Raw genomic sequence first — 7,460 nt, 5'->3', positions numbered from 1 at the left:
ATGACGGGTGCGACAACTTGCACCTCATGTTAAAAGGGACGATTAAGTCATAGCCGAACATTGTTGCCCACGAACATTGGTTCCACTTCCCTCTGCCTCCATGAACAAACTCTGTGAATCTCACGTCATGCTTCGTGAGAGACCCACCCAGTTTGAAAGAAGCCGAGCTCCACGCAACACCTTGACAGTGAAACATTCCCATCACCCCACCATATTCGTTCCCCCTCCAAATCTTCAACAGGCTAACATCTTTTGGCGACGGGCTACGAGGGCTGAGCTTTTGAGAGATATAGTCGTCAACGATCACGAACTCCGGTGGCGGCATGTTGCCTGTGGCGAGGTGTTGAAGGTAACGAACTCTTTCATCTTGTAAAGACTCTTCCATGAAGCAGAAGGCGTCGCGCACTAACTTAAATGGGTCGCAGCCAGCACCGAGAAGATTACAATTTTTTATCGGTTTTTGTTTACTTCCACCACATTGAACTAAGTTATGGGTAATTTACAGCGCACATTTGATGTCAATTTAATGTTTTTTTACTTGACAAAAATTACTATACACTCCACCTTAGACTTGTTTTGCATAATATATACTTATATTAATATTTTATAATTTTAAATATACAAACATTATTATAATTTAATATATAATAAAAATATATTTAAATAAATTAAAATTAAAAAAAAAATTAGATACTCAATATATAGAACTAAGATAAAATATGTGACTTAACAAAAGTCAGTGTAACTCTTAAAAATATTTTAGTTCAATAATAGCTTTAAAAAATCATTTTAGGATGATGATTTAAATTTATAGGTGTAAATTAAATTCCAATAAATTTTAAAAATAATTTGTCTGTATTTAAAAATAATATTATATCAAAATAAAAATTATTTATCATAAGGGAAAAAAAATAAACCAATAAAAACATGATTCAATTATAGTCCAACAAAATCATAATTTGGTTATTTATTTTTTTATCTATTTTTTCACCACACCAGCAAAACTCAAACCTATACAATGATCAAACAAAAAGCTTCTGAGACCAAATTCATGGTTGATTGAAACAACCTAATCAAACCTATAAGCACACCTATATCAAACCATGACATAACAGCCTAATCATGTTCAAACCTATGAGTCCCCTTCAACAATACAATGAAATTCTCTATTTTTTAGTTTCGGGAAAAAATTACAAGGGATCAAGAATATACTCATGTTCAAACCACAAATAATACATTCTTTGGAGTCTGGACACTCATAGTAATACATTGCATCAATCAAGGTTATAAAAAGTCACAAACTCACAAAAAATGTAATGACTTTTTTGCAGGGAATCAAATAAATAAAAACTTTCAAGTCTATATTTATTGTCATTAACAATGGGAGCTATGTAAGGGACAAAAAAATATGAACATGTGAACTCCATTCTTAATCAGGGGCCTTCAACATTATCAATTAGAGGCAAATCTGGAAAATCAATTTCATTTAGTGTCCACAATATAAGAAAAAGATGATTATGTACTATCTTCATATCTCTCAGGCAACATATAGACCTCTTTGGCTAATCATGGGATTCTTCTTCAAGTATTAATACTTGCTTTAAGTTATCAAGCGCATGATCCAAAAGTTGATTCTGCAATGACTCAAAAGCTAGATGAAATTCTTCTAGTTGTTGCCTGGAGTTTTCATTAAACAAGAACAAACCATTGTAGAGATCAAAACTGTCTCTAACAGTATTATCCATCAAATTCAACAAAGACTCAAAGCCTATTGTGTCAATTTTCGTTGGCTCCAAAAAATCTAGCTTTTCTAACATTCTTCCTACAGTGTGAGTGATAAATTGCGATCCAACTGCTTGCCGATCATGTTCAGCACATGACATTTCAACAAGTTGACACCCTTCACTAGAAAAAATGTTGAGAAACAGATCACATCGTGATGTTCTTGCTTCATCTGTTCCTATTCTAACCTTATCAAAAACAAAAAGAAAACCACTCCATCCATCTTTTGCACTTTGTGGCCCAAACATGGGATGAGTACAGAGCACATCAAAATCAAGTGGCAAATGTTGAAGAAACAAGTTTCTATGAAATTCCTTGACAGAAAGTACATCAACAAACAAGGTACTTCTCTCCAATTTCTGCCAAGGGAATGATTTAAGAACACCCTCTGTGGAAAGGATTGATGTGCAAAGTAAAATTACTTCGGGATGTTGTGCACATAGATCATCAGCATTACGAAAATAAGTAACACCCAATTCCTTAGCTACAGTAGAGTAGTCTGACCTAGAGTATGCCAACACTTGATGACCTTGACGCACAATAGTTTTTGCGAGAAACTGACCAAAGTTGCCGAAACCAACTATTGCAATCTTCAACTTCAAGTTGTTATAAGAATAATCACTTGAAAGGCTCGACTTGTATTCGCTGACATCACTGAATGTATGTAATGAGATTCAACATAGAATTAAGTATAAATCAGAGTTAATGAGAGAGAAAAAATAGAAAACAAAAATAAGAGGGGTTTTGATTCTCGTGCACTCATTTGTAATTGTATTGGACATTCGCAGTTGCCTTGTAATTAAGCAACCTCTTTAGCCTTTTAGCCTAGTTGAGGCTAGTTTCATCACAGTTGAAAACAAATTAAGCCAATTCAGATAATAAAAAAATCAACAGAAATCACAACAAAAAACCAAATTCATGTCCCTACAATGTACTAATTAAACAACATTAAGATGGATAGTAAAATAAATAAATAAGTACCTATGAAATGATGCAGTATCTTGTAAATTTTGCACCTTTGCGGTTACGGGATTCTCAAACAAGTGTTCTCTGACAACAACATGCACCCCTTTCAAGAGTTGTTTCCTCAACTCCTGGAAAGCAAAACACAACCTTCCCAACATGTCCGGGGAATTCTTATTAAGAATAAACAAACCATAATAGAGATCAAAACTGTCCTTAGCAGTGTTTTCCTTTAAATTCAACAGAGACTCATACCCCTTAGTATAAATACGAGTCTTCTCCAAGTCCAACATCCCCAAAACCCTACCGATAGTGTGTGTTATGAACTGCGTCTTTGCCGAAAGCTTATCATGATCTTCACAACTCATCTCCACCATTTCGCATCTTTCTCTCTTGAACACATCCAGGAACTTGTTGCACCGCTCCTCGTTCCGAATTCGAACCTTGTCGAACATAAAGCGACGGCCACTCCAGCCGCAGCTGGCGCTATCGGGGCCGAACATGGGGTGCGAACAGAGAATGTCGAGATTGGAGGGAAGCACGTCGAGCAAGAGCTTTTTGGGAAACTCCTTGACAGAAAGGACGTCGACGAACAATGTGCCAGGCTCCAAACGCTGCAGAGGAAGAGTGAGGAGCACGTGCCTGGCGGAAAGGATGGAGCAACAGAGCAAAATGACTTCGGGGCGTTCGTCGCAGACGTCGTGGGGGTTTTCGAAGAATGTTACGCCGAGTTCGAGTGCGACGTGAGTGTAGTCGGAGCGGGAATGGGCCAAGACGGTGTGGCCCTGTCGAACCAAGGTTCGGGCCAGGAACTGCCCAAATTTGCCGAAGCCTATGATGCCAATCTTTAGCTTCTGGTTCTGGACGTGGTGCAACTGTTGAGCCGGCACTTCGGATTCACGGTCGATGGCACGTAGTATACCGAGGGATCTACATGAAGAAGAGGCGCCATTTGAAAGGGAGCAGAATAAGGAAACATTAACATGGTGGAGTCTCGGACAATGCAACAACGTAGGATACACAGCCGGCGGCCGAAAACTTGAAACACTCAGCATGGTACCCACCCTACCTTTCATAGATACTGATCTAGGTTTCAAAAGATGCAGGTAGGTGCACTTTTTTATAAAGAAAATTATCGTTTACATTATTATTATAATCTATTATCTTTTATTCTATCATTGATTTTATAGATAGATTTATTTCTATTTAAAATATTTTTTTATCAAAAAAATTCAACTGAAAATTTGGATCTATTTTTATTTAGAACAAGTGAATGAATATTATATATTTATGTTAAATTGATCGTCAATTTATTTCAGATTTTATATTATCAACCAGATTTTATTCATTTATATTTTTTAGAATCCTAATTTTTAATTATTTGTACCAAACTAAGAATCATGATTCACAAAATCCGTAATTTCTAGTAAATTTCTTATCAAACACCTCCTAATACAAATTGGTAAAAAAATAATTCTTACTAAATATTGCTTCAGATTATAATAACCAAAATTTTTTTATTATGAAATTATTTTAATAATTTATTTATATTTTTAATTTTGAGATGTAACACCATAACAATTTGTCAATATTTATTTAAAATGACTTTTTGAATAGATAATAATCCTACTTAGGTGTACTTTGGATGATACTTAGATTAAATTCTTTTTTGTATAAAGAAAATTATTAATTTCTCTTTATTAAAAAAAATCACATTGGTTGATTTTCTAGTATCATGTATATCAATTTTATAATTACTACCATTAATCACTCAGAGTGTGTTTGGATGAGAAAATTTAAAATTCTAAAGAATTTAAAATTCTGAAAATTTCAAATGCTTCAATTTAAATTCTTTCATTTTTAAAATTTTGTGTTTGGTCCCTTGATATTCAGGAACATGCATTGATATTTCCAACTTTTATCCAAAATCTTTCATATGTTACTGTAGAATATAGCATAGAACAAACAAAATCACTAACTTCCTCCTTCAATTTCGAAAACTGCTTGGTGGCAGCAGATTTACAAAACTCACTTGGCAGCAGTTATAACTATATACCATGAAACGCAAATAGCAAAGGGACCACAAGAGTGACAGTTCCATCAAAGAGTAAGCAACACTCACCAACAAGCCACAGTCGCAGAGGCTGAGCAAGACTAGTCCAGTGGTGGCCAGAACCGGCAACGGCGGCATCTCGAACGTTTGGTGGCATCGAGGATGGCAAATCGGAGCGCAATAAGCGTATCAAAATACCAATGTCGTCGCTTTGCTGACCGGAGGCAACAGCCTTGGCCATTGTGACCACCCTGAGAGGCTCCCTTCGCTTAACAAGTCCACCACGCTCTCATCATCGTCCCTCGGCCTCAACTCAACCATGACCGTGTCCTGCGGCATCGACAACGCCACCATCAGCTTCTTTTTCTTCTTCTTTTCCGATGTAGTCACCAGAAACCACCGTCGGCAGCTGAACAAGTGCGGAGGTTTTCGGGAGAAGCTGTTGCAAGAGAGAGAATACTCAAAGAATTTGAAATGCTAACATTTAAGTTAACTAAAATCCCTGATCAAAATACTCAAATTTCAATTTCTTTTCAAATTTTTATCCAAACATCTTATTTAATTGAAAAGTAATTAAAATCCTTTAAAAAATTGAATTACCCTATTAAATTTCTCCATCCAAACATATTCGTACTCTTAATCATTTGACTAATAAGCACCATAAGTCAAAGAATTCACAATATATATATATATATAGGTGTTCACGGTACGGTTTGGGCAATTTTTTCTCAAAATTACGTCCAAACCAAACAAAAAATTAACATGCGGTTTGGATTTTTTAAAAAATAAAATTCAAACCAAACCAAACCAAACCAATTTATGCGATGTGGTTTGGGCGGTTTTTTTTTATTTTTTTAATTATAAAATCTTGTTTATAATCATAATAAAAATTAATATGTTGTAGATTTAAATATTTCTTAAGAAAATAAAGTATAAAAACATAAACCGTCAAATAATTCAAGTAATTCATAAAGATATGCTACAACAATAATTCAAGTAAAACAATCAAAGAATTAATATTTCTTTTAATACTCAATCAGTACTAAGTACTATTATCTTTGAATTGAAAATAATATGTGTTATTCAAATTCAAATCCAAATCCAATCTATTCATGCTTTCTAGAATAATTTTGACTAAAACAACAAATCATGTCATACAAACACCTTCACAAAATAATCAAACATAAATTTTTGCAAATCTCCCCTACAATAATTTTTTCCCGAAAATTTTCCCTAACCAGCAACATATATATAGTTATATACTACATGACACAATCAATCCTTAGTAAGTTGATTGGTAATCTTATCATCAAGATCAAAGACAACAATCTAGTTATCCAAATCCAACAAAAAGATCATATTTCAACATCTCTCACCATTAAAAAAATATATAATATGTAAATATGCGGTTTGGTTTGGATTTTCAGCTAGAAACCGAAACCGAACCAAACCGCTCGGTTTCTATAAAAAAAACCAAACTAATTCGAAAATTCGCGGTTTGGTTTGGATTTCGGTTTTTTTTTTTTTTACAGTTTTCCATTTTGGATTGGTTCGGTTTTGAACACCCCTCTATATATATATATATATATATATATGGAATTCCCATTAGAAATACACTGAAAATTACAACAAAGATAGATTAATGATATTTTTAATGAAAATTTTCTATATTAAATTCTCTTACTAATGCCTTTAATAAATAAAAATATTTTAGTAAAATTGTTTTAATAAATGAGTATTGATTATTATTCTTAATATTTGTGAAAAAAATATTAAACATCAATGATGAGAGTATATATCATTATCATTATCATTATAATCTATTATCTTATATTTTATCATTAATTTTAGGCAGATTTAAACAAAATCAATTTATTTCTATTTAAAATGTTTTTTTTACCCAAAAAACTCAATAGAAGATTTTGATCTATTTTCATTTAAAACGAGTGAATATTATATATGTAGGTCAAAAAATTAATCGTCAATTTTATTTATTTTATCAACCAAAATGTTATTAAATTATTTTTAATTAACATGTGTAATAAATAAATTAGATATATCTAAAAATAAATAATATTCACTCAAAATTAAATCTTATTCCATTTGAATAATATAAATATTTCTTAGATTCCTTATCATCAACCAGATTTTATTGACTTTTATTTTCTAGAATCGTAATTCTCAATCCTTTGTACCAAACTAAGAATGGTGATTCACAAAATATCCAGAATTTCTAGTAAATTCCTTATCAATAACCTCCTAGTACAAATTGATACTGAAATAGTTCTTACTAAATAATGTTTCTGGTTCTAATAAACAAATTTTTTTCGATTATGAAATAATTTTAATAATTTAATTATATTTTTAAATTTTAATTTTTAAATGTAACACAATAACAACGTGCCAATATTTATTTAAAATGATTTAATTTATTAATATCATGATCTAAAATACAATAATTGGTTGAGAAAGAAATTACTGATAAAATAAAATTAATTTTTTAAAAACATATTTATAAATTGCGATCCAGTTGTTTATCGATCATGTTCAACACATGGCATTTCAACAAGTTGATAACCTTCACTAGAAAAAATGTTAAAAAACCGATCAAATGTGATGTTCTTGCTTCATGTGTTCCTAATCTAACCTTATAAAAAAACAA

General features: G+C 32.3%; 1 pseudogene; it reads right to left on the bottom strand.

Annotated features, from left to right (window-relative positions):
• Positions 1–1,482: 1,482 nt before the first annotated feature.
• On the bottom strand, positions 1,483–3,800 carry LOC114381622 (annotated as a pseudogene).
• Positions 3,801–7,460: the final 3,660 nt, after the last annotated feature.

Source organism: Glycine soja, chromosome 13 (genome assembly GCF_004193775.1).
Source record: "Glycine soja cultivar W05 chromosome 13, ASM419377v2, whole genome shotgun sequence".
Taxonomy (NCBI): domain Eukaryota; kingdom Viridiplantae; phylum Streptophyta; class Magnoliopsida; order Fabales; family Fabaceae; genus Glycine; species Glycine soja.
This window is presented reverse-complemented; position numbering and strand designations above follow the sequence as displayed.